This window comes from Dendronephthya gigantea, unplaced genomic scaffold (assembly GCF_004324835.1).
Source record: "Dendronephthya gigantea isolate DGI-Jeju-01 unplaced genomic scaffold, DenGig_1.0 000190F, whole genome shotgun sequence".
Taxonomy (NCBI): domain Eukaryota; kingdom Metazoa; phylum Cnidaria; class Anthozoa; order Malacalcyonacea; family Nephtheidae; genus Dendronephthya; species Dendronephthya gigantea.
Genome location: NW_021163200.1, coordinates 162593 through 187668, shown reverse-complemented (window position 1 = coordinate 187668; position 25076 = coordinate 162593). Strand labels below are relative to the sequence as shown.

The following is a 25076-nucleotide window of genomic DNA, read 5'->3' as shown; positions in this document are numbered from 1 at the left end:
ACTGCCTGATTTCTATCAATAATTAATTCCTATGATAAAAGCTTCCGCCAACCGTCACAGCGAGTTCCCCGAGACCCTTTCTTTTTTCAGTCTTATTATAATTCCAAAATTCTGCTGGCAATTGAAAAGCAGTTTGGAAGGCATACCAATTCCAGAGAACCTATTAATGTGCCCACGACGTAAAATCTGTGGTAAAATAAAATGGTAAGTTCCAAGCTATCCGTAGTAAAGCAAAATAAGCGACTCCTAAGCAATTATGTAGTCGTGGGCGAGTGGTTAAGGCGACAGACTTGAAATCTGTTGGGATATTCCCGCGCAGGTTCAAATCCTGCCGACTACGACTCTTAATCCGAAAGATGATCATGTAACACGGAGAAGTTGTTTGCCACCAGGTGGAATTTCGTTCAAAACATACGACAAATATTTTTTTCATTTTTTAAAAAATACCAGTCAGAGCAGTTAAAATTTCTAATACTTGATGTGAAATGGTTAATATTATACCCTTAACGCAAATTTATGCATTCCCATTCGGTTACAAAAAAATAATGTAAATAAACATGGTGATTGGACTAAAACGTAATTACCTCTTGTCAAAGGGACCTCTATTCAGAAATTATTGCTTTTTTATAGAATTGTTTTCAACAGCAAAATGGGATGTTTTCCGCACGAATTAACGGAAGTCTCTTGAACCTTAGTTTTTCATGTAATATACCGGATTTTTTTAAAATTGAACCGAAAGATAATGAATTTTTTCCCCAGGTGTGGCTTGCTGGTCTAGTGGTATGATTCTCGCTTTGGGTGCGAGAGGTCACGGGTTCGATTCCCGTGCAAGCCCTGATCGCCTCATACTTGAAATTTTTCGCGATTGAGTTTCTTTCTTAGCTTTTAAGAAAAAAAGCAGTGTTGAACTCAAGTTGCAATCTCCCGATAAAACTTTTCCCATGCAGCATCAATCCTATCAATATACATGCAAGGAGGAGATCTAGTATGCATAAATGTAGACGTTGTAGGCATGTCAACAATGAAGACCTTGTCAATCATCATATACAAGACTGAACATCAGGAAAATGAATTCGTGCGACTTTTTTAGTGCGTGGCACATTTTTCACAACCAAGAATAATTTGTACTCAAAAATAACACTGTAACATTTTCAACTATCATATCACCGTATGATTACCATTTCCATCGTTTACAAGATAATCTCATAACGGTGTTTGTGAAAGCTACAGAATTGATCGACCAAACTTTAACACTAATATTTTTCCTTTTAGTTTTAGCTTGGCAGGAATAACTATTTTTCGCCGATGATTCATTTTACCTTTTTCAAAAGTTTACGGGTTTGCCTTATTAGCTCAGTGGTTAGAGCACTGGTCTCGTAAACCAGGGGTCCGGAGTTCAACTCTCTGATAAGGCTTGATTTTTTTAACTGTGTATGGTAAGGGTGAGTAAAAGACTTAAATATTTGTGATTCATTACGCATTTAATAATCGCCGTGAAAAAATTTACCTGCAAAATACGTTTTTTGAAACATTTGTTTACATTTCTATTCGCGCAAGTTTTTTTCTGGGTGCCTCCTTAGCTCAGTGGTTAGAGCACTGGTCTAGTAAACCAGGGGTCCAGAGTTCGAATCTCTGAGGAGGCTTTCCACATTTTCAACTTAAACTTAATAAGTATCTACGAACATGAACGAGTGTTTTGACCGGCTTCTTGTATATAACGATACTGAACAAAGTTTCATGACTTGTTCTTTATAAATCAATATCTATAATAATTCATTGGGTTTTATTGACATGTGTTCCATTGTTATCATCAACCAAGAGCAAAGCTTGTTCATATAGGTAACGTATACCTAACCCTTAAACTTGGGCATGGTAAATAATGAAACTTCTTATGTAGGCTCATCTTATATAAGTTCTAATTTGAAAAAAAAAGCGTGTAATATCTTATACTGTAGAGAACAACTAATAAAAATAAAAACTTCCCATGACCAAAACTGCTAAGGCTCGAAATCAGAATTAGCAGCCATTGATTGCAGTTAATTGCTGTCTCGGATATGCTGCTGAATGCTGTGATGCACAATCACTGATGCATGATCTATTTACACGCCCTGTGAACTGCCTGATTTCTATCAATAATTAATTCCTATGATAAAAGCTTCCGCCAACCGTCACAGCGAGTTCCCCGAGACCCTTTCTTTTTTTCAGTCTTATTATAATTCCAAAATTCTGCTGGCAATTGAAAAGCAGTTTGGAAGGCATACCAATTCCAGAGAACCTATTAATGTGCCCACGACGTAAAATCTGTGGTAAAATAAACAGGTAAGTTCCAAGCTATCCGTGGTAAAGCAAAATAAGGACTCCTAAGCAATTATGTAGTCGTGGCCGAGTGGTTAAGGCGACAGACTTGAAATCTGTTGGGATATTCCCGCGCAGGTTCAAATCCTGCCGACTACGACTCTTAATAGTCCGAAAGATGATCATGTAACACGGAGAAGTTGTTTGCCATCAGGTGGAATTTCGTTTGAAAACATACTACATAATATTTTTTATTTTTTAAAAATACCAGTCAGAGCAGTTAAAATTTCTAATACTTGATGTGAAATGGTTAATATTATACCCTTTTAACGCAAATTTATGCATTCCCATTCGGTTACAAAAAAATAATGTAAATAAACATGGTGATTGGACTAAAACGTAATTACCTCTTGTCAAAGGGACCTCTATTCAGAAATTATTGCTTTTTTATAGGCTTGTTTTCAACAGCAAAATGGGATGTTTTCCGCACGAATTAACGGAAGTCTCTTGAACCTTAGTTTTTCATGTAATATACCGGATTTTTTTAAAATTACACCGAAAGATAATGAACTAATTCCCCAGGTGTGGCTTGCTGGTCTAGTGGTATGATTCTCGCTTTGGGTGCGAGAGGTCACGGGTTCGATTCCCGTGCAAGCCCTGATTGCCCTCATAACTTGAAATTTTTGCGCGATTGAGTTTCTTTCTTAGCTTTTAAGAAAAAAAGCAGTGTTGAACTCAAGTTGCAATCTCCCGATAAAACTTTTCCCATGCAGCATCAATCCTATCAATATACATGCAAGGAGGAGATCTAGTATGCATAAATGTAGACGTTGTAGGCATGTCAACAATGAAGACCTTGTCAATCATCATATACAAGTACTGAACATCAGGAAAATGAATTCGTGCGACTTTTTTATGTGCGTGGCACATTTTTCATAACCCAAGAATAATTTGTAACTCAAAAATAACACTGTAACATTTTCAACTATCATATCACCGTATGATTACCATTGCCATCGTCTACAGGATAATCTCAGTAACGGTGTTTGTGAAAGCTACAGAATTGATCGACCAAACTTTAACACTAATATTTTTCCTTTTAGTTTTAGCTTGGCAGGAATAACTATTTTTCGCCGATGATTCATTTTACCTTTTTCAAAAGTATTACGGGTTTGCCTTATTAGCTCAGTGGTTAGAGCACTGGTCTCGTAAACCAGGGGTCCGGAGTTCAACTCTCTGATAAGGCTTGATTTTTTTAACTGTGTATGGTAAGGGTGAGTAAAAGACTTAAATATTTGTGATCATTACGCATTTAATAATCGCCGTGAAAAAATTTACCTGCAAAATACGTTTTTTGAAACATTTGTTTACATTTCTATTCGCGCAAGCTTTTTTTTGGTGCCTCCTTAGCTCAGTGGTTAGAGCACTGGTCTAGTAAACCAGGGGTCCAGAGTTCGAATCTCTGAGGAGGCTTTCCACATTTTCACTTAAACTTAATAGTATCTACGAACATGAACGAGTGTTTTGACCGGCTTCTTGTATATAACGATACTGAACAAAGTTTCATGACTTGTTCTTTATAAATCAATATCTATAATAATTCATTGGGTTTTATTGACATGTGTTCCATTGTTATCATCAACCAAGAGCAAAGCTTGTTCATATAGGTAACGTATACCTAACCCTTAAACTTGGGCATGGTAAATAATGAAACTTCTTATGTAGGCTCATCTTATATAAGTTCTAATTTGAAAAAAAAAGCGTGTAATATCTTATCCTGTAGAGAACAACTAATAAAAATAAAAACTTAACCCCATGACCAAAACTGCTAAGGCTCGAAATCAGAATTAGCAGCCATTGATTGCAGTTTAATTGCTGTTTCGGATATGCTGCTGAATGCTGTGATGCACAATCACTGATGCATGATCTATTTACACGCCCTGTGAACTGCCTGATTTCTATCAATGATTAATTCCTATGATAAAAGCTTCCGCCAACCGTCACAGCGAGTTCCCCAAGACCCTTTCTTTTTTTTCAGTCTTATTATAATTCCAAAATTCTGCTGGCAATTGAAAAGCAGTTTGGAAGGCATTCCAATTCCAGGGAACCTATTAATGTGCCCACGACGTAAAATATGTGGTAAAATAAACAGGTAAGTTCCAAGCTATCCGTGGTAAAGCAAAATAAGCGACTCCTAAGCAATTATGTAGTCGTGGCCGGGTGGTTAAGGCGACAGACTTGAAATCTGTTGGGATATTTCCTCGCAGGTTCAAATCCTGCCGACTACAACCCTCTATAGTCTGGAAGATGTTCATAGAAATTGTTTGCCACCAGGTGGAATTTCGTTTCAAATTTCAAAACATACGACATAATATTTTTTTAATTTTTTAGAAAATACCAGTCAGAGCAGTTAAAATTTCTAATTACTAAAAAAATGTAAAACAGGTATGCACGATCAGGGAATGTAGCTTAGTGGTACAGCATTCGACTCCACATGCATGTTATAAAAATTTGTAAAACGGGGGTCCATACCAGGAATACAGGGAATATAATTACTTTATCTTAATAATGGGCGTGCATAGATAAACTGTAGAGCCAGGAATTTCTCAGTAATTTTTCTAGGTCTTTATGTCCTGTGGTGTAATGGTTATCACTTCGGACTCTCACTTCGAGAACCGGAGCTCAACTCTTGGTAGAAACTCTTTGAAAACATTCATTCTCCGCCTTTATGTATTTTTTTATTTCAGGCTTTCTCTTACAGGTATCCAAGAATATAGCATATGACAGGTATGCTGCATGGAACGCTCAGAGAGAGTAGCATATAGTGGTAGAGCATCCGACTGCTGGTTGACAGGTCACTGGGGTCAGTGGTTCAACTCCGCTCGCTCCTTCCTGCTCTATAAATGAAAGAAAACTTAAACATTTTTATGGTACCCATTAGTGAATGAAAAATCCCAATTTATTTTCGTGGGAAAAAGCCGTACGTTTGATAAGCAATCCAAGCAGTTTAGGTAATTTGAATGACTCTCTGGGACACATGCATGTTCTATATTATATTTGTAAACCAGGGCTCCATACCTCGAATAGGGGGAATATATGTAAATACTTCATCTTAATAATGTGCGTGTATATAGACTATACATCACAGCGCGGGTCAGATGTATATGATGAGTCGTCAAAAGATTGCAGAATACGTATTCGGAAGAAAATTTGAACTTTTTCATGCTATTCAAAAGGTTTCTCTTTGATAGCGGTACAGAAATACACGATTGGGAACCAGCGATTAGATTTCCGGGTTGAAATGTCTCAAACACCAATTTCTGCTGTGTCTTTCTGTAGATGGTTAGGTTCTGTGGTGTAATGGTTAGCACTTCGGACTCTGAATCCGGGAATCCGAGTTCAATTCTCGGTAGAACCTTGCTGGAACTGTTAATTTTATGTCTTTATGTAAATTTTTTAGCTCTGGTTTTCTCTTATAGCCCATTTGAGAAAAAATATATGTTTTTGAATAAGATTTCGAAAAGATCTTTTTTATTGAAATGATAAGTTTAGCAGGAAATGGTTTCGATCCATTGACCTCTGGGTTTGGGCCCAGCACGCATCCACTGCGCCACCCTGCTTGCTACACACTGCTTCAATGCTATGAATATAAAACTTGTGCTATTTCGAATAAGGTAAGAACAGAAAGAAATGTTGTTTTAGGAGAATAGCATCAAACAGGTATGCACGATCAGGGAGTGTAGCTCAGTGGTAGAGCATTCGACTGCAGATCGAGAGGTCAGTGGTTCAACTCCGCTCGCTCCCTTCTCTTTATCAATGAAAAAAAATCCAACATTTTTACACGAATATAATTATATGACTTTATCTTAATAATGTGAATGCGCGAAGCAAACTACATAATTTTATAGTATGCAGTCAACATTCGTCAGTAAGTTTGATAGATTTTTAGGGTCTGTGGTGTAATGGTTATCACTTCGGACTCTGACTTCGAGAATCGGAGTTCAACTCTTGGTAGAAACTCTTTGAAAACATTCATTCTCCGCCTTTATATATTTTTTTATTTGGCTTTCTCTTACAGGTATCTAAGAATATAGCATATGACAGGTATGCTGCATGGAACGCTCAGAGAGAGTAGCATATATAGTGGAAGAGCATCCGACTGCTGGTTGACAGGTCACTGGGGTCAGTGGTTCAACTCCGCTCGCTCCTTCCTGTTCTATAAATGAAAGAAAACTTAAACATTTTTATGGTACCCATTAGTGCATGAAAAATCCCAATTTATTTTCGTGGGAAAAAGCCGTACGTTTGATAAACAATCCATGCAGTTTAGGTTTTTTGAATGACCTCTGGGACACATGCATGTTCTATATTATATTTGTAAACCAGGGCTCCATACCTCGAATAGGGGGAATATATGTAAATACTTCATCTTAATTATGTGCGTGTATATAGACTATACATCACAGCGCGGGTCAGATGTATATGATGAGTCGTCAAAAGATTGCAGAATACGTATTCGGAAGAAAAATTGAACTTTTTCATGCTATTCAAAAGGTTTCTCTTTGATAGCGGTACAGAAATACACGATTGGGAACCAGCGATTAGATTTCCGGGTTGAAATGTCTCAAACACCAATTTCTGCTGTGTCTTTCTGTAGATGGTTAGGTTCTGTGGTGTAATGGTTAGCACTTCGGACTCTGAATCCGGGAATCCGAGTTCAATTCTCGGTAGAACCTTGCTGGAACTGTTGATTTTATGTCTTTATGTAAATTTTTTTTCTCTGGTTTTCTCTTATAGCCCATTTGAGAAAAAATATATGTTTTTGAATAAGATTTCGAAAAGATCTTTTTTATTGAAATGATAAGTTTAGCAGGAAATGGTTTCGATCCATTGACCTCTGGGTTATGGGCCCAGCACGCTTCCACTGCGCCACCCTGCTTGCTGCACACTGCTTCTATGCTATGAATATAAAACTTGTGCTATTTCGAATAAGGTAAGAACAGCAAGAAATGTTGTTTTAGGAGAATAGCATCAAACAGGTATGCACGATCAGGGAGTGTAGCTCAGTGGTAGAGCATTCGACTGCAGATCGAGAGGTCAGTGGTTCAACTCCGCTCGCTCCATTCTCTTTTATCAATGAAAAAAATCCAACATTTTTACACGAATATAATTATATGAATACTTTATCTTAATAATGTGAATGCGCGAAGCAAACTACATAATTTTATACTATATGCAGTCAAAATTCGTCAGTAAGTTTGATAGATTTTTAGGGTCTGTGGTGTAATGGTTATCACTTCGGACTCTGACTTCGAGAATCGGAGTTCAACTCTTGGTAGAAACTCTTTGAAAACATTCATTCTCCGCCTTTATATATTTTTTTATTTCAGGCTTTCTTTACAGGTATCTAAGAATATAGCATATGACAGGTATGCTGCATGGAACGCTCAGAGAGAGTAGCATATATAGTGGTAGAGCATCCGACTGCTGGTTGACAGGTCACTGGGGTCAGTGGTTCAACTCCGCTCGCTCCTTCCTGTTCTATAAATGAAAGAAAACTTAAACATTTTTATGGTACCCATTAGTGCATGAAAAATCCCAATTTATTTTCGTGGGAAAAAGCCGTACGTTTGATAAACAATCCATGCAGTTTAGGTTTTTTGAATGACTCTCTGGGACACATGCATGTTGTATATTATATTTGTAAACCAAGGCTCCATACCTCGAATAGGGGGAATATATGTAAATACTTCATCTTAATTATGTGCGTGTATATAGACTATACATCACAGCGCGGGTCAGATGTATATGATGAGTCGTCAAAAGATTGCAGAATACGTATTCGGAAAAATTGAACTTTTTCATGCTATTCAAAAGGTTTCTCTTGATAGCGGTACAGAAATACACGATTGGGAACCAGCGATTAGATTTCCGGGTTGAAATGTCTCAAACACCAATTTCTGCTGTGTCTTTCTGTAGATGGTTAGGTTCTGTGGTGTAATGGTTAGCACTTCGGACTCTGAATCCGGGAATCCGAGTTCAATTCTCGGTAGAACCTTGCTGGAACTGTTAATTTTATGTCTTTATGTAAATTTTTAAAAATACATGTTTTTGAATAAGATTTCGAAAAGATCTTTTTTATTGAAATGATAACTTTAGCAGGAAATGGTTTCGATCCATTGACCTCTGGGTTATGGGCCCAGCACGCTTCCACTGCGCCACCCTGCTAGCTACACACTGCTTCTATGCTATGAATATAAAATTTGTGCTATTTCGAATAAGGTAAGAACAGCAGGAAATGTTCTTTTAGGACAATAGCATCAAACAGGTATGCACGATCAGGGAGTGTAGCTCAGTGGTAGAGCATTCGACTGCAGATCGAGAGGTCAGTGGTTCAACTCCGCTCGCTCCATTCTCTTTTATCAATGAAAAAAAATCCAACATTTTTACACGAATATAATTATATGAATACTTTATCTTAATAATGTGAATGCGCGAAGCAAACTACATAATTTTATACTATATGCAGTCAAAATTCGTCAGTAAGTTTGATAGATTTTTAGGGTCTGTGGTGTAATGGTTATCACTTCGGACTCTGACTTCGAGAATCGGAGTTCAACTCTTGGTAGAAACTCTTTGAAAACATTCATTCTCCGCCTTTATATATTTTTTTATTTCAGGCTTTCTTTTACAGGTATCTAAGAATATAGCATATGACAGGTATGCTGCATGGAACGCTCAGAGAGAGTAGCATATATAGTGGTAGAGCATCCGACTGCTGGTTGACAGGTCACTGGGGTCAGTGGTTCAACTCCGCTCGCTCCTTCCTGTTCTATAATTGAAAGAAAACTTAAACATTTTTATGGTACCCATTAGTGCATGAAAAATCCCAATTTATTTTCGTGGGAAAAAGCCGTACGTTTGATAAACAATCCATGCAGTTTAGGTTTTTTGAATGACTCTCTGGGACACATGCATGTTGTATATTATATTTGTAAACCAAGGCTCCATACCTCGAATAGGGGGAATATATGTAAATACTTCATCTTAATTATGTGCGTGTATATAGACTATACATCACAGCGCGGGTCAGATGTATATGATGAGTCGTCAAAAGATTGCAGAATACGTATTCGGAAGAAAAATTGAACTTTTTCATGCTATTCAAAAGGTTTCTCTTTGATAGCGGTACAGAAATACACGATTGGGAACCAGCGATTAGATTTCCGGGTTGAAATGTCTCAAACACCAATTTCTGCTGTGTCTTTCTGTAGATGGTTAGGTTCTGTGGTGTAATGGTTAGCACTTCGGACTCTGAATCCGGGAATCCGAGTTCAATTCTCGGTAGAACCTTGCTGGAACTGTTAATTTTATGTCTTTATGTAAATTTTTTAAAATACATGTTTTTGAATAAGATTTCGAAAAGATCTTTTTTATTGAAATGATAACTTTAGCAGGAAATGGTTTCGATCCATTGACCTCTGGGTTATGGGCCCAGCACGCTTCCACTGCGCCACCCTGCTAGCTACACACTGCTTCTATGCTATGAATATAAAATTTGTGCTATTTCGAATAAGGTAAGAACAGCAGGAAATGTTCTTTTAGGAGAATAGCATCAAACAGGTATGCACGATCAGGGAGTGTAGCTCAGTGGTAGAGCATTCGACTGCAGATCGAGAGGTCAGTGGTTCAACTCCGCTCGCTCCCTTCTCTTTTATCAATGAAAAAAAAATCCTACATTTTTATCGTACTAATTAGTGAATTAAAAAACCCAAATTTATTTTCGTTCCAACAAGGTTTCTCTTTGATAGCGGTACAGAAATACACGATTGGGAACCAGCGATTAGATTTCCGGGTTGAAATGTCTCAAACACCAATTTCTGCTGTGTCTCTCTGTAGATGGTTAGGTTCTGTGGTGTAATGGTTAGCACTTCGGACTCTGAATCCGGGAATCCGAGTTCAATTCTCGGTAGAACCTTGCTGGAACTGTTAATTTTATGTCTTTATGTAAATTTTTTAGCTCTGGTTTTCTCTTATAGCCCATTTGAGAAAAAATATATGTTTTTGAATAAGATTTCGAAAAGATCTTTTTTATTGAAATGATAAGTTTAGCAGGAAATGGTTTCGATCCATTGACCTCTGGGTTATGGGCCCAGCACGCTTCCACTGCGCCACCCTTCTTGCTGCACACTGCTTCTATGCTATGAATATAAAACTTGTGCTATTTCGAATAAGGTAAGAACAGCAAGAAATGTTGTTTTAGGAGAATAGCATCAAACAGGTATGCACGATCAGGGAGTGTAGCTCAGTGCTAGAGCATTCGACTGCAGATCGAGAGGTCAGTGGTTCAACTCCGCTCGCTCCATTCTCTTTTATCAATGAAAAAAAATCCAACATTTTTACACGAATATAATTATATGAATACTTTATCTTAATAATGTGAATGCGCGAAGCAAACTACATAATTTTATACTATATGCAGTCAAAATTCGTCAGTAATTTTTCTAGGTCTTTATGTCATGTGGTGTAATGGTTATCACTTCGGACTCTCACTTCGAGAACCGGAGCTCAACTCTTGGTAGAAATTCTTTGAAAACATTCATTCTCCGCCTTTATGTATTTTTTTATTTCAGGCTTTCTCTTACAGGTATCCAAGAATATAGCATATGACAGGTATGCTGCATGGAACGCTTAGAGAGAGTAGCATATAGTGGTAGAGCATCCGACTGCTGGTTGACAGGTCACTGGGGTCAGTGGTTCAACTCCGCTCGCTCCTTCCTGCTCTATAAATGAAAGAAAACTTAAACATTTTTATGGTACCCATTAGTGCATGAAAAATCCCAATTTATTTTCGTGGGAAAAAGCCGTACGTTTGATAAGCAATCCAAGCAGTTTAGGTAATTTGAATGACTCTCTGGGACACATGCATGTTCTATAATTTTATATTTGTAAACCAGGGCTCCATACCTCGAATAGGGGGAATATATGTAAATACTTCATCTTAATAATGTGCGTGTATATAGACTATACTCACAGCGCGGGTCAGATGTATATGATGAGTCGTCAAAAGATTGCAGAATACGTATTCGGAAGAAAATTTGAACTTTTTCATGCTATTCAAAAGGTTTCTCTTTGATAGCGGTACAGAAATACACGATTGGGAACCAGCGATTAGATTTCCGGGTTGAAATGTCTCAAACACCAATTTCTGCTGTGTCTTTCTGTAGATGGTTAGGTTCTGTGGTGTAATGGTTAGCACTTCGGACTCTGAATCCGGGAATCCGAGTTCAATTCTCGGTAGAACCTTGCTGGAACTGTTAATTTTATGTCTTTATGTAAATTTTTTAGCTCTGGTTTTCTCTTATAGCCCATTTGAGAAAAATATATGTTTTTGAATAAGATTTCGAAAAGATCTTTTTTATTGAAATGATAAGTTTAGCAGGAAATGGTTTCGATCCATTGACCTCTGGGTTTTGGGCCCAGCACGCATCCACTGCGCCACCCTGCTTGCTACACACTGCTTCAATGCTATGAATATAAAACTTGTGCTATTTCGAATAAGGTAAGAACAGCAAGAAATGTTGTTTTAGGAGAATAGCATCAAACAGGTATGCACGATCAGGGAGTGTAGCTCAGTGGTAGAGCATTCGACTGCAGATCGAGAGGTCAGTGGTTCAACTCCGCTCGCTCCCTTCTCTTTTATCAATGAAAAAAAATCCAACATTTTTACACGAATATAATTATATGAATACTTTATCTTAATAATGTGAATGCGCGAAGCAAACTACATAATTTTATAGTATGCAGTCAACATTCGTCAGTAAGTTTGATAGATTTTTAGGGTCTGTGGTGTAATGGTTATCACTTCGGACTCTGACTTCGAGAATCGGAGTTCAACTCTTGGTAGAAACTCTTTGAAAACATTCATTCTCCGCCTTTATATATTTTTTTATTTATGGCTTTCTCTTACAGGTATCTAAGAATATAGCATATGACAGGTATGCTGCATGGAACGCTCAGAGAGAGTAGCATATATATTGGAAGAGCATCCGACTGCTGGTTGACAGGTCACTGGGGTCAGTGGTTCAACTCCGCTCGCTCCTTCCTGTTCTATAAATGAAAGAAAACTTAAACATTTTTATGGTACCCATTAGTGAATGAAAAATCCCAATTTATTTTCGTGGGAAAAAGCCGTACGTTTGATAAGCAATCCAAGCAGTTTAGGTAATTTGAATGACTCTCTGGGACACATGCATGTTCTATATTATATTTGTAAACCAGGGCTCCATACCTCGAATAGGGGGAATATATGTAAATACTTCATCTTAATAATGTGCGTGTATATAGACTATACATCACAGCGCGGGTCAGATGTATATGATGAGTCGTCAAAAGATTGCAGAATACGTATTCGGAAGAAAATTGAACTTTTTCATGCTATTCAAAAGGTTTCTCTTTGATAGCGGTACAGAAATACACGATTGGGAACCAGCGATTAGATTTCCGGGTTGAAATGTCTCAAACACCAATTTCTGCTGTGTCTTTCTGTAGATGGTTAGGTTCTGTGGTGTAATGGTTAGCACTTCGGACTCTGAATCCGGGAATCCGAGTTCAATTCTCGGTAGAACCTTGCTGGAACTGTTAATTTTTGTCTTTATGTAAATTTTTTAGCTCTGGTTTTCTCTTATAGCCCATTTGAGAAAAATATATGTTTTTGAATAAGATTTCGAAAAGATCTTTTTTATTGAAATGATAAGTTTAGCAGGAAATGGTTTCGATCCATTGACCTCTGGGTTTGGGCCCAGCACGCTCCACTGCGCCACCCTGCTTGCTACACACTGCTTCAATGCTATGAATATAAAACTTGTGCTATTTCGAATAAGGTAAGAACAGAAAGAAATGTTGTTTTAGGAGAATAGCATCAAACAGGTATGCACGATCAGGGAGTGTAGCTCAGTGGTAGAGCATTCGACTGCAGATCGAGAGGTCAGTGGTTCAACTCCGCTCGCTCCCTTCTCTTTTATCAATGAAAAAAAATCCAACATTTTTACACGAATATAATTATATGAAAACTTTATCTTAATAATGTGAATGCGCGAAGCAAACTACATAATTTATAGTATGCAGTCAACATTCGTCAGTAAGTTTGATAGATTTTTAGGGTCTGTGGTGTAATGGTTATCACTTCGGACTCTGACTTCGAGAATCGGAGTTCAACTCTTGGTAGAAACTCTTTGAAAACATTCATTCTCCGCCTTTATATATTTTTTTATTTATGGCTTTCTCTTACAGGTATCTAAGAATATAGCATATGACAGGTATGCTGCATGGAACGCTCAGAGAGAGTAGCATATATAGTGGAAGAGCATCCGACTGCTGGTTGACAGGTCACTGGGGTCAGTGGTTCAACTCCGCTCGCTCCTTCCTGTTCTATAAATGAAAGAAAACTTAAACATTTTTATGGTACCCATTAGTGCATGAAAAATCCCAATTTATTTTCGTGGGAAAAAGCCGTACGTTTGATAAACAATCCATGCAGTTTAGGTTTTTTGAATGACCCTCTGGGACACATGCATGTTCTATATTATATTTGTAAACCAGGGCTCCATACCTCGAATAGGGGGAATATATGTAAATACTTCATCTTAATTATGTGCGTGTATATAGACTATACATCACAGCGCGGGTCAGATGTATATGATGAGTCGTCAAAAGATTGCAGAATACGTATTCGGAAGAAAAATTGAACTTTTTCATGCTATTCAAAAGGTTTCTCTTTGATAGCGGTACAGAAATACACGATTGGGAACCAGCGATTAGATTTCCGGGTTGAAATGTCTCAAACACCAATTTCTGCTGTGTCTTTCTGTAGATGGTTAGGTTCTGTGGTGTAATGGTTAGCACTTCGGACTCTGAATCCGGGAATCCGAGTTCAATTCTCGGTAGAACCTTGCTGGAACTGTTGATTTTATGTCTTTATGTAAATTTTTTTTCTCTGGTTTTCTCTTATAGCCCATTTGAGAAAAAATATATGTTTTTGAATAAGATTTCGAAAAGATCTTTTTTATTGAAATGATAAGTTTAGCAGGAAATGGTTTCGATCCATTGACCTCTGGGTTATGGGCCCAGCACGCTTCCACTGCGCACCCTGCTTGCTGCACACTGCTTCTATGCTATGAATATAAAACTTGTGCTATTTCGAATAAGGTAAGAACAGCAAGAAATGTTGTTTTAGGAGAATAGCATCAAACAGGTATGCACGATCAGGGAGTGTAGCTCAGTGGTAGAGCATTCGACTGCAGATCGAGAGGTCAGTGGTTCAACTCCGCTCGCTCCATTCTCTTTTATCAATGAAAAAAATCCAACATTTTTACACGAATATAATTATATGAATACTTTATCTTAATAATGTGAATGCGCGAAGCAAACTACATAATTTTATACTATATGCAGTCAAATTCGTCAGTAAGTTTGATAGATTTTTAGGTCTGTGGTGTAATGGTTATCACTTCGGACTCTGACTTCGAGAATCGGAGTTCAACTCTTGGTAGAAACTCTTTGAAAACATTCATTCTCCGCCTTATATATTTTTTATTTCAGGCTTTCTTTTACAGGTATCTAAGAATATAGCATATGACAGGTATGCTGCATGGAACGCTCAGAGAGAGTAGCATATATAGTGGTAGAGCATCCGACTGCTGGTTGACAGGTCACTGGGGTCAGTGGTTCAACTCCGCTCGCTCCTTCCTGTTCTATAAATGAAAGAAAACTTAAACATTTTTATGGTACCCATTAGTGCATGAAAAATCCCAATTTATTTTCGTGGGAAAAAGCCGTACGTTTGATAAACAATCCATGCAGTTTAGGTTTTTTGAATGACTCTCTGGGACACATGCATGTTGTATATTATATTTGTAAACCAAGGCTCCATACCTCGAATAGGGGGAATATATGTAAATACTTCATCTTAATTATGTGCGTGTATATAGACTATACATCACAGCGCGGGTCAGATGTATATGATGAGTCGTCAAAAGATTGCAGAATACGTATTCGGAAGAAAAATTGAACTTTTTCATGCTATTCAAAAGGTTTCTCTTTGATAGCGGTACAGAAATACACGATTGGGAACCAGCGATTAGATTTCCGGGTTGAAATGTCTCAAACACCAATTTCTGCTGTGTCTTTCTGTAGATGGTTAGGTTCTGTGGTGTAATGGTTAGCACTTCGGACTCTGAATCCGGGAATCCGAGTTCAATTCTCGGTAGAACCTTGCTGGAACTGTTAATTTTATGTCTTTATGTAAATTTTTTAAAATACATGTTTTTGAATAAGATTTCGAAAAGATCTTTTTTATTGAAATGATAACTTTAGCAGGAAATGGTTTCGATCCATTGACCTCTGGGTTATGGGCCCAGCACGCTTCCACTGCGCCACCCTGCTAGCTACACACTGCTTCTATGCTATGAATATAAAATTTGTGCTATTTCGAATAAGGTAAGAACAGCAGGAAATGTTCTTTTAGGAGAATAGCATCAAACAGGTATGCACGATCAGGGAGTGTAGCTCAGTGGTAGAGCATTCGACTGCAGATCGAGAGGTCAGTGGTTCAACTCCGCTCGCTCCCTTCTCTTTTATCAATGAAAAAAAAATCCTACATTTTTATCGTACTAATTAGTGAATTAAAAAACCCAAATTTATTTTCGTTCCAACAAGGTTTCTCTTTGATAGCGGTACAGAAATACACGATTGGGAACCAGCGATTATATTTCCGGGTTGAAATGTCTCAAACAACAATTTCTGCTGTGTCTTTCAGTAGATGGTTAGGTTCTGTGGTGTAATGGTTAACACTTCGGAGACCGAATCCGGGAATCTGGTACCCATTAGTGCATGAAAATTCCCAATTTATTTTCGTGGCGAACAGCCGTACGTTTGATAAACAATCCATGCAGTTTAGGTTTTTTGAATGACTTTCTGGGCACATGAATGTTCTATATTATATTTGTAAACCAGAGCACCATACCTGGTAGAGGGGAATATATATATAAAAATTCTTCATCTTAATAATGAGCGTGTTTAGACTATACATCACATTACGGGTCAGATGTGTATGATGAGCTGTTAATAAAAAAAGCAGTGCTAAACTCAAGTTGCAATCTCCCGATAAACTTTTTCCATGCAGTATCAATCCTATCAATATACATGCAAGAAGGAGATCTAGTATGCATAAATGTAGACGTTGTAGACCTTATCAATCATCATATACAAGTACTGAACATCAGGAAAATGAATTCGTGCGACTTTTTTATAGTGCGTGGCACATTTTTTATAACTCAAGAATAATTTGTAACTAAAAAAAAACGCTGTAAAATTTTCGACTATCATATCACCGTATGATTACCATTGCCATCGTCTAAAGGATAATCTCATGGACGGTGTTTGTGAAAGCTACTGAAATGATCGACCAAACTTTAACACTAATGTTTTCCCTTTTAGGTTTAGCTTATCAGGAATAACTATTTTTCGCTGGTGATTCATTTTACCTTTTTTAGAAAAGTTACGGATTTGCCTTATTAGCTCAGTGGTTACAGCACTGGTCTCGTAAACCAGGGGTCCGGAGTTCAACTCTCTAATAAGGCTTAATTTTTTTTAACTCATGTCTATGGTGAGGGTGAGTAAAAGACTTAAATATTTGTGATCATTACGCATTCAATGTTCGCCGTGAAAATATTTACCTTCAAAATATGTTTTTTGAAACATTTGTTTATATTTCTATTTGCGCATACATTTTTTTCTGGGTGCCTCCTTAGCTGAGTGGTTAGAGCACTGGTCTTGTAAACCAGGGGTCCAGAGTTCGAATCTCTGACGAGGCTCTTCACATTTTCCACCTAAACTCAATAAGTATTTGATTTCTATACTAATTCATTGTATTTTATTGTGTTCTATTTTTATCATCAACCAAGAGCAAAGCTTGTTCATATAGGTAACGTACCTAACCCTTAAACTTGGGCATGGTAAATAATGAAACTTCTTGTGTAGGCTCATCTTATATAAGTTCTAATTTGAAATAAGAAAGCGTGTAATATCTTATGTTGTAGAGAACAACTAATAAAAATAAAAACTTAACGTCCCGGACCAAAACTGCTAAAGCTTGAAATCAGAATTAGCAGCCATTGATTGCAGTTGAATTGTTGTCTCGGATATGCTGCTGAATGCTGTGAAGCACAATGACTGATGCATGATCTATTTACACGCCCTGTGAACTGCCTGATTTCTATAAATAATCAATTCCTATGATAAAAGCTTCCGCCAACCGTCACAGCGAGTTCCACGAGACCCTTTGCTTTTTTTTCAGTCTTTCTAATACTTGATGTGAAATGGTTAATATTATACCCTTTTAACGCAAATTTATGCGTTCCCATTCGGTTACTAAAAAATAATGTAAGTAGACATGGTGATTGGACTAAGACGTAATTACCTCTTGTCAAAGGGACCTCTATTCAGAAATTATTGCTCTTTTATAGGCTTGTTTTCGACGGCAAAATGGGATGTTTTCCGCACGAATTAACGGAAATCTCTTGAACCTTAGTTTTTCATGTAATATACCGGATTTTTTTAAAATTTTACCGAAAGATAATGAACTATTTCCCCAGGTGTGGCTTGCTGGTCTAGTGGTATGATTCTCGCTTTGGGTGCGAGAGGTCACGGGTTCGATTCCCGTGCAAGCCCGGATCACCCTCATACCTTGAAATTTTTGCGCGATTGAGTTTCTTTCTTAGCTTTTAAGGAAAAAAGCAGTGTTGAACTCAAGTTGCAATCTCCCGATAAAACTGTAGAGTATAATATATATGACGGAAAGGATTTGATAACTTTGTTTTATTTCGTGGATTAGATCGATAGAAATAGTACAAACGTGAAACATGTAAACTAGAATTCTATTGTCGTTAGCGGAACACATGTTCTCCACTTTGCCGCATGCGCTAGAGTACTGAACTATATATGTGTCACTGGAATGTTCACATATCTTCTACATCCTCCGGGGACGGCGTAAGATCTTTGTCCATTCTGAAATTCTATTGACTGCTTTCGTAGCAGAATTTCTCACTGGTCTTTTTGCTAACCGGTTTCTCTCGTTCTGTTGAATAGTTGACGAGATTTTCTTGGTCATTATGGTTGGTTGTCTCCTTTCCCTAATCTTCATTTGTTGACAATTCCAACGGATATAATTTGCAAATCGGTCTGTTCGTATATCCTGTGCTTGTTCGAATACTTGCCGCTCGGACCAATTCATCACCTCCTCGAATTAGATCTTCAACAACCGCTAGTCTCCAAGTAGATCTCAGATTGTCATCGTGAACTAGAACTACGTCTCCCTTCCTGATAATCTCCTTATTGTCCCCACTAGAACGGTGGAATTCCCGTAGCGACGTTAAATATTCATGTTTCCATCTTTTCCAGAACTGTTGTAGCAGGATAGCTTGTAGTTTCACTCGACGTCGAATATTTGTCTCGCTTCCATAATCTGGGTCTGATAGTTCATCAGCAGAGATTGGTGTGTCAAACGGTAATGACGTGATTCTTCTTCCGTACAACAAGTGCGATGGCGTTAATGGCTCTTCATCGTTTATATCACTTGACACAAACGTAATTGGACGATCATTTAGGATGGCTTCTACCTCGACGATGAGGGTCTGGAGTTCTTCAAGTGTTATCGATGCTCTACCTAGTGTCTTCTTTAATGCCGTCTTTGTTAAACCGACTAGGCGCTCCCAAAAGCCGCCGTACCAGGGCGCACGCTTTGGTATAAATTTCCAGTCGACGCCTTGTCTGCTGAAGGCTTCTTTGAGTGACGGAGATTCAAATAATTCCTTCAGGGTTTGTGCCGAGGCTATGTAGGTGGAAGCATTATCTGAAATCATGGTGAAAGGAAGAGACTTCCGACTTGAAAAACGGCGAAAGGCTAAAAGAAACTTCTCCTTCGATAAATCTGTGACAATTTCTAGATGAACACTTCTTGTTACGGCACACGTAAACAGCATACGTAGGTCTTTGTTTCTCCAAGTTGGCTTCTGACGTAAGAGGTCCGGCGAAGTCCACTCCTGTCACGGTGAATGGTGGTCTTTCTTAGACTCTGATTTTTGGTAGAGGTGCGGGGTCTGGGGTCTTAAATGGAGTACCGGTAACTTTCCGACAGGTGACACAGCGTCGAAGTAACTTCCTTACATATTGACGTATGGAGGTTATCCAGTAGCTTTGTCGAAGTGCAGTGACGGTGGCATTGATTCCAGAGTGTAATTGTTTATGATGGGTGTCTTGCACGATCAGTTCAGTGAGTCTATCGTTTTTTGGGAGTAGGTATGGAAATCTGGCGAGTTCGCTAAGTGGCGCATTATGTATCCTCCCGCCGCAACGAAGAAATCCGTCTTGGTCTAAGAATAGTCGAAGCTGTCGTACTAAGGGAAGACGAACATGGGAGGATGGACGGGGATGTGAGATTGGCGATTTCGTTGCTGTAGGGCACAGTTTGGCAATTTTTGATCCACACTTTCAATGCTGTTTTTCTTTCTGCTGTGGAGATTGGCCCTGCGATTCTTGACTTACGAATATTCTGAAGAAAGCGATAGACATAGGTAGTGACAGACAGTAGTTTTGCTAATGAACTGTACCGAGCTGTGTCAATGACGATGTGAATTCCCGACTTTGTGTCTTCTGGGTTAGTTTCGCTTGATGTGATTGTAGTTGGTTCTACCGTCTCTTTTTCGAAAAGGGAGAGGTTTATTATGCGTGAGGGATTCCAAAGTGGCCATTCTGATTCTTGTAGTAACCATGTCGGTCCCTTTTCCCACAAAGACGATGATTGTAACTGGGATGGTGTGATGCCACGGGTAAGCAAATCAGCTGGGTTTTGATCGGTTTTGCAGTGGTTCCAAGTTGATGTGGGAAACTGGTTTTTCATTTCCTTAATGCGATGCATTATGAACTGTTTTGTGGTTTGTTGTTATTGAGCCAATGTAGTACTATTTCACTGTCGGTCCAGAGCTTTACCTTTAGGTTGGGATATCTGGAACTAAGGGTACAGGATAGGAAATTAGCTAGTCGTGTTCCGATTACGGCCGCCATTAATTCCAACTGGGGAAGGGTTAGTTCCTTCATGGGTGCGACTCGAGATTTTGCCATGATGAGTGACGATTGGTTCTCATTAGTAAGGTATGGGACAGCTCCATAGGCATCGACAAATACATGGATGTATGTTGTGGACGTTGGGAAGGGAGTTTGGGGAAAGTATTTCCTTGGTATAGAAATGTTGATTAATTCTTGTAGATCCTTTGTAATGTTTAACCACTTGTTTTTCAGTTCAAGAGGTAATGGTTCATCCCACTCCAGTTCGTTTTGCCACAGTTCTTGGATGAACAGTTTGGCTTTGATGGTCACAGGTAATAGGAAGCCTAGAGGGTCGTAGATTTTGGAGGAGATTTGCAATACATGACGTTTAGTGATAGTTGAGGGTGGTGTGTAGCCTGGGTTGATGGGAAGGCTAGAGTATCTGTCGATGGGTTCCATTTTAAACCGAGGATGTTGACTATGGGTTTTGGATCAGCTGTTCCGTCCTTTACAGCTATTTCTTGGAGCGAAGGACTCTTTGTTGTCCAAGAGTGGAGATTGAAGTGTGCATCGTGCATGATAGATCGGGCTTCGTTGTAGTATTGGATACTTCTCGTTTCTTGGTCACAGCCAGAGATAATGTTGTCGACATAAATATTGTCCCTTATGTTTTAAGCTGTGGGTAGATCGTAGTTTTCTAGGTGGGAACGAAGGGTAGCATTCAACATAAAGGGGGAGCTTGTTGATCCAAAAAGGACGGTTTTGAAGCGGAAGGTGTCAAATTTGCTCTCTGGGTTTGTAGGGTCTGACAGCCAAAGAAATCTAGTGAAGTCTCGATCACTTTCATCGAGTCCAACATGGAGGAAGGCTTTCTCAATGTCGGCGGATAGGCCATAGGTGAATGAGCGGAACCGTAGTAAAATAGCCGGCACACATGTCATTTAAGAACGGTGGGCCAGTGAGGACAGTCATTCAAACTAGGAGAATTCGGTGATGAGTGAAAGCTGCAGTCGAAGACAACTCTGACTGGTGTTGTTGTCGATTCCTTCTGGATGGGGTGGTGTGGAATGTAATGTGTTTTATCAGTTGGTTTGGTTTCTTCAACCTTTTCAATGAATCCTCGTTTGGTTTGCTCTTTGATAATGTCCCCGTACTGTTTCAGAAGGTCAGGGGTAGCGGTAAGTCGACGTATCATTGCTCGGGTGCGACGCTCACATGCCAAGTAATTGTCTGGGAGTGCTGGTATATCATCTTTCCATGGGAATTTAGCTGTATAACTGCCATTTGGGTTTCTGGTAATGGAGGTGTCAATGTAGTTTCCCAAGAAATCTCCTTGGTTTTCGGTGTGGGAGGGTGGAGTAATGCCGATCGACTCGAGGGACCAAAACTTTTCTAGGTCAAATTCTGTTTGCTTGGTAGATTTGATTGCTTGTAACAAATTTACAAGTGTAGTGGGAGGTCGGAAGGGTGATGGTAATGGCCCAGAAAGGAGATAGCCGAGTTTGGACGCAACAGCAGTGGGGCCCTGGCCGCGAATCACTTTGTCTTCTATAATATCCCAATAATGGTCAGCTCCAATAAGTAATGATACGCGAAAGTCCTCTTGAGTTGTTATAGGATGCGCTAGGGTTAGATCCTTCAGATGTGGCATGTCGGTTATGTGCTGGCGAGTTGGGATCTGGAGGGGTGTTGCTATCTCATCAACTACAAGAACTTCCAATGGAATTTGTTGTCCAGTACGAGTAATGATAAAAACCGTGGTCAATGGGAGGTGACGTCTAGATGGGATTTGGGCACCAAAGGCTGATAGTGAAATTTCTTGTGTTTGGGTGGGCAAAACTCCGAGTTGCTTCGTTAGATCGGTGGTAATAAAGGACCGTTGAGCTCCTTCATCAAGAAGGATATTGGCGTCACATGTTAGTTGCCCTGTGCTGACAGTTGCAATTGCTGTTTTTAGGAGGGAAACATGCCGTACTGTTGCGGAATGGGTGGATGGGACAAGGGTTGCATGGGTAGATGTTGATTGTTGTGTATTTGCCATAGAGGAGGGAACCTGAGGATTGCTTTGTGTGTTTTGAGGAGTAGGGAGGGAAGGTTGGGGTGGAAATGTAGGGGGAGGAGGTGGTGGTTGGGGTGTAAATGTAGGGAGAGGAGGTGGTGCTGTTGATTGGGGACATAGGGTAGTATGGTGTTTACTCTTACATTTCAGACAACGGAATTTTGATTGGCAGTTAGATGATTTGTGATTTCCCAGGCAATTGAAACACAGTTTTTCCCTTTTTACTATTGACCATCTCTCTTGACAATCCTTTACAACATTACAGTTGTGGGTAGGGTGTGGTCCTTTGCAGTAGGCACATCGTTTTATGACATTTCCTGGCTTGTGCTTGGTGGTATAATGCTGGTTCCCTTGTGTTTGTGTTAGAAATGAACCCGCTGTTGTGTGTTTAGGTGATGGTAGTTTGGCTTGCATGAGGCTGGAATGAGCACCAGCTTCTAGAATTCTTATTTCTTTACGAATAGATTCTCTTAGTTGTGTAAATTTCCATTCATGACTGTCATGGTCGCGGGCCAAGTTTGTTCGGACTTGCTGTGGCAATTTCCCCAGAATGATTGGGACTAGGAGGTCTCCATAATTGCTGTGGGATTTTCCAAGAGATTCCAAACCCCTGATGTGGTTCTCATTGTGTCATAGAATAGTTGTAAACTTGCTAGTTCATAGTTGGGGTTTGGCAATTCAAGTAAACAGTGCATGTGCGCATTAATCACTTTGGTTGGGTCACCGAATCTTTCCTTTAGGAGTTGGACAGCTTTGGTATAGTTGTGATTTGTAAGGGGAAACCCTGTAATAGCTCTTGACATCCCCACCAGTTGGGCCTTAAGATAACTAAACTTTTGTACATCCCCTAGGGTTGGATTGGTGTGGACTGTGGCTTCAAATGAGTCCCAGAATGTAAACCACTGTAGTGGGTTCCCAGAAAATGTTGGAAGGTTTAATTTTGGTAAACGACTATTTTGATTGAGAGGGCTAGGGTGATGGGGGGTAGTTGATGGTGGGGTTGTTGGAAGTACTGGTGTAACAACTGGGGTTTCTATTTGTAATTGAGTCTCTGTAGGAGGGGGGACAGTCTCTTGTTGAGCAATCTCATTAGGGGTCCCCGAGTGTGTTTGATCATTTGTGTTGACGGATGTTGAGGAGGTTTGATCTCTTGCATTTTCTACGACTACTTGAGGTACTTCAGAGAGGGTTACTCGGAGACAACTTAGTTGATTGAAAGCGTTCAATAGTGCTACTTATCTGTGCTATTGTCTCGTCAATTTCTTCTTTGATGTCTTCAGATTGGAATATTTCTTTCTCGAGTTCTTTCGGTTCTTCGACCAACGCTACGATTTTTTCGTCCAGTTCTTCCAGAATCGACCTTTTCCGAGTCAATTGATCAATGATTCGCTTTATCGATGTAATATCACTGTCCGTTAGAGAATCCTCTTTCGTTAGAATATTTACCGCCTTCTTGATTGTTTGTGTCAAATGGGCTCGATAGCCCGCTCGTGATGCTTGCAATTTTTGTAGATTTTCCGCCATAATCCTGGTCACGGCACCAAATTATGTAGAGTATAATATATATGACGGAAAGGATTTGATAACTTTGTTTTATTTCGTGGATTAGATCGATAGAAATAGTACAAACGTGAAACATGTAAACTAGAATTCTATTGTCGTTAGCGGAACACATGTTCTCCACTTTGCGCGCATGCGCTAAGAGTACTGAACTATATATGTGTCACTGGAATGTTCACATATCTTCAACAAAAACTTTTCCCATGTGAGGAATGGTCCCAGAGACACTGAATGATTCACTTCGTTTTGTTAAACATATTTATAAACATAATAATATACAAAGGTTTTCTTCTGAGTGTCCTGGCTGACAGCTTTAATGTCACTCATCGTCCTTCGTTTCATTCCTCTTCTTCTTCGTTCATTACAATTCCGACTATACGATTTCTTGCCGTTACTTTCGCTGCTCTCAAAGGTCTCTCACTAGCGCCTTGCTTATCGTTATTTCCCTCATTAGGAGTTGCTAAACTGGATTTCATTATCCCGACAAGCCTCTCGAAGAAGCCACCCCACCAGGGGGCTCTAGACAAATTAAATTGCCAAGTTATCCTCTGCGTCGTTAGGTAGTTAAACAAGTCCGTATCTTTAGTAAGACTGTCTAGCCACTGTTTGGTCGCTTTAAGGTTAACTCATTATCACTCACGATCTTGTTTGGTGTACCGCAACTAGCAACGAACTATTTAAACCCTTTCTTGAATTCGTCAGCGTCCATGCTCTTGCTCAACTTCAGATGAACAGCTCTTGTCGTAGAGCAGGTGTAAAGAGCAACGTAAGCCTTGCTCGTTGACTTTCGGTTATCTCTGTAGAGAAGGGGGCCAGCAAAGTCCATCATATACAAGTACTGAACATCAGGAAAATGAATTCGTGCGACTTTTTTATAGTGCGTGGCACATTTTTCATAACTCAAAAATAATTTGTAACTCAAAAATAACACTGTAACATTTTCAACTATCATATCACCGTATGATTACCATTGCCATCGTCTACAGGATAATCTCATTAATGGTGTTTGTGAAAGCTACTGAATTGATCGACCAAACTTCAACACTAATATTTTCTCTTT

General features: G+C 39.1%; 34 non-coding genes across 34 annotated transcripts; 29 read left to right on the top strand and 5 right to left on the bottom strand.

Moving 5' to 3' along the window:
- Positions 1-258: 258 nt before the first annotated feature.
- Positions 259-340, top strand: Trnas-uga. The gene has a single exon. It is a non-coding gene; the product is annotated as a tRNA-Ser (tRNA).
- Positions 341-763: 423 nt separating this feature from the next.
- On the top strand, positions 764-835 carry Trnap-ugg. Its single transcript has one exon. It is a non-coding gene; the product is annotated as a tRNA-Pro (tRNA).
- Positions 836-1342: 507 nt separating this feature from the next.
- Positions 1343-1415, top strand: Trnat-cgu. The gene has a single exon. It is a non-coding gene; the product is annotated as a tRNA-Thr (tRNA).
- Positions 1416-1570: 155 nt separating this feature from the next.
- Positions 1571-1643, top strand: Trnat-agu. Its single transcript has one exon. It is a non-coding gene; the product is annotated as a tRNA-Thr (tRNA).
- A 729-nt stretch (positions 1644-2372) lies between these two features.
- Trnas-uga lies at positions 2373-2454 on the top strand. The gene has a single exon. It is a non-coding gene; the product is annotated as a tRNA-Ser (tRNA).
- A 427-nt stretch (positions 2455-2881) lies between these two features.
- Trnap-ugg lies at positions 2882-2953 on the top strand. The gene has a single exon. It is a non-coding gene; the product is annotated as a tRNA-Pro (tRNA).
- Positions 2954-3469: 516 nt separating this feature from the next.
- Positions 3470-3542, top strand: Trnat-cgu. The gene has a single exon. It is a non-coding gene; the product is annotated as a tRNA-Thr (tRNA).
- Positions 3543-3695: 153 nt separating this feature from the next.
- On the top strand, positions 3696-3768 carry Trnat-agu. The gene has a single exon. It is a non-coding gene; the product is annotated as a tRNA-Thr (tRNA).
- Positions 3769-4501: 733 nt separating this feature from the next.
- Positions 4502-4583, top strand: Trnas-uga. The gene has a single exon. It is a non-coding gene; the product is annotated as a tRNA-Ser (tRNA).
- Positions 4584-5641: 1058 nt separating this feature from the next.
- Trnaq-cug lies at positions 5642-5713 on the top strand. The gene has a single exon. It is a non-coding gene; the product is annotated as a tRNA-Gln (tRNA).
- Positions 5714-6028: 315 nt separating this feature from the next.
- Positions 6029-6100, top strand: Trnac-gca. The gene has a single exon. It is a non-coding gene; the product is annotated as a tRNA-Cys (tRNA).
- An 859-nt stretch (positions 6101-6959) lies between these two features.
- Positions 6960-7031, top strand: Trnaq-cug. Its single transcript has one exon. It is a non-coding gene; the product is annotated as a tRNA-Gln (tRNA).
- A 131-nt stretch (positions 7032-7162) lies between these two features.
- On the bottom strand, positions 7163-7234 carry Trnam-cau. Its single transcript has one exon. It is a non-coding gene; the product is annotated as a tRNA-Met (tRNA).
- Positions 7235-7347: 113 nt separating this feature from the next.
- Positions 7348-7419, top strand: Trnac-gca. The gene has a single exon. It is a non-coding gene; the product is annotated as a tRNA-Cys (tRNA).
- An 862-nt stretch (positions 7420-8281) lies between these two features.
- On the top strand, positions 8282-8353 carry Trnaq-cug. Its single transcript has one exon. It is a non-coding gene; the product is annotated as a tRNA-Gln (tRNA).
- Positions 8354-8451: 98 nt separating this feature from the next.
- Positions 8452-8523, bottom strand: Trnam-cau. The gene has a single exon. It is a non-coding gene; the product is annotated as a tRNA-Met (tRNA).
- A 113-nt stretch (positions 8524-8636) lies between these two features.
- Positions 8637-8708, top strand: Trnac-gca. The gene has a single exon. It is a non-coding gene; the product is annotated as a tRNA-Cys (tRNA).
- An 868-nt stretch (positions 8709-9576) lies between these two features.
- Positions 9577-9648, top strand: Trnaq-cug. The gene has a single exon. It is a non-coding gene; the product is annotated as a tRNA-Gln (tRNA).
- Positions 9649-9746: 98 nt separating this feature from the next.
- Trnam-cau lies at positions 9747-9818 on the bottom strand. Its single transcript has one exon. It is a non-coding gene; the product is annotated as a tRNA-Met (tRNA).
- A 113-nt stretch (positions 9819-9931) lies between these two features.
- Trnac-gca lies at positions 9932-10003 on the top strand. Its single transcript has one exon. It is a non-coding gene; the product is annotated as a tRNA-Cys (tRNA).
- Positions 10004-10201: 198 nt separating this feature from the next.
- Positions 10202-10273, top strand: Trnaq-cug. Its single transcript has one exon. It is a non-coding gene; the product is annotated as a tRNA-Gln (tRNA).
- Positions 10274-11529: 1256 nt separating this feature from the next.
- On the top strand, positions 11530-11601 carry Trnaq-cug. Its single transcript has one exon. It is a non-coding gene; the product is annotated as a tRNA-Gln (tRNA).
- Positions 11602-11731: 130 nt separating this feature from the next.
- Trnal-caa lies at positions 11732-11803 on the bottom strand. Its single transcript has one exon. It is a non-coding gene; the product is annotated as a tRNA-Leu (tRNA).
- Positions 11804-11916: 113 nt separating this feature from the next.
- Trnac-gca lies at positions 11917-11988 on the top strand. Its single transcript has one exon. It is a non-coding gene; the product is annotated as a tRNA-Cys (tRNA).
- Positions 11989-12853: 865 nt separating this feature from the next.
- Trnaq-cug lies at positions 12854-12925 on the top strand. Its single transcript has one exon. It is a non-coding gene; the product is annotated as a tRNA-Gln (tRNA).
- Positions 12926-13237: 312 nt separating this feature from the next.
- On the top strand, positions 13238-13309 carry Trnac-gca. The gene has a single exon. It is a non-coding gene; the product is annotated as a tRNA-Cys (tRNA).
- An 865-nt stretch (positions 13310-14174) lies between these two features.
- Trnaq-cug lies at positions 14175-14246 on the top strand. Its single transcript has one exon. It is a non-coding gene; the product is annotated as a tRNA-Gln (tRNA).
- Positions 14247-14561: 315 nt separating this feature from the next.
- Positions 14562-14633, top strand: Trnac-gca. The gene has a single exon. It is a non-coding gene; the product is annotated as a tRNA-Cys (tRNA).
- Positions 14634-15496: 863 nt separating this feature from the next.
- On the top strand, positions 15497-15568 carry Trnaq-cug. Its single transcript has one exon. It is a non-coding gene; the product is annotated as a tRNA-Gln (tRNA).
- Positions 15569-15666: 98 nt separating this feature from the next.
- On the bottom strand, positions 15667-15738 carry Trnam-cau. Its single transcript has one exon. It is a non-coding gene; the product is annotated as a tRNA-Met (tRNA).
- A 113-nt stretch (positions 15739-15851) lies between these two features.
- On the top strand, positions 15852-15923 carry Trnac-gca. Its single transcript has one exon. It is a non-coding gene; the product is annotated as a tRNA-Cys (tRNA).
- Positions 15924-16862: 939 nt separating this feature from the next.
- Trnat-cgu lies at positions 16863-16935 on the top strand. The gene has a single exon. It is a non-coding gene; the product is annotated as a tRNA-Thr (tRNA).
- A 160-nt stretch (positions 16936-17095) lies between these two features.
- Trnat-ugu lies at positions 17096-17168 on the top strand. Its single transcript has one exon. It is a non-coding gene; the product is annotated as a tRNA-Thr (tRNA).
- Positions 17169-17952: 784 nt separating this feature from the next.
- On the top strand, positions 17953-18024 carry Trnap-ugg. Its single transcript has one exon. It is a non-coding gene; the product is annotated as a tRNA-Pro (tRNA).
- Positions 18025-25076: the final 7052 nt, after the last annotated feature.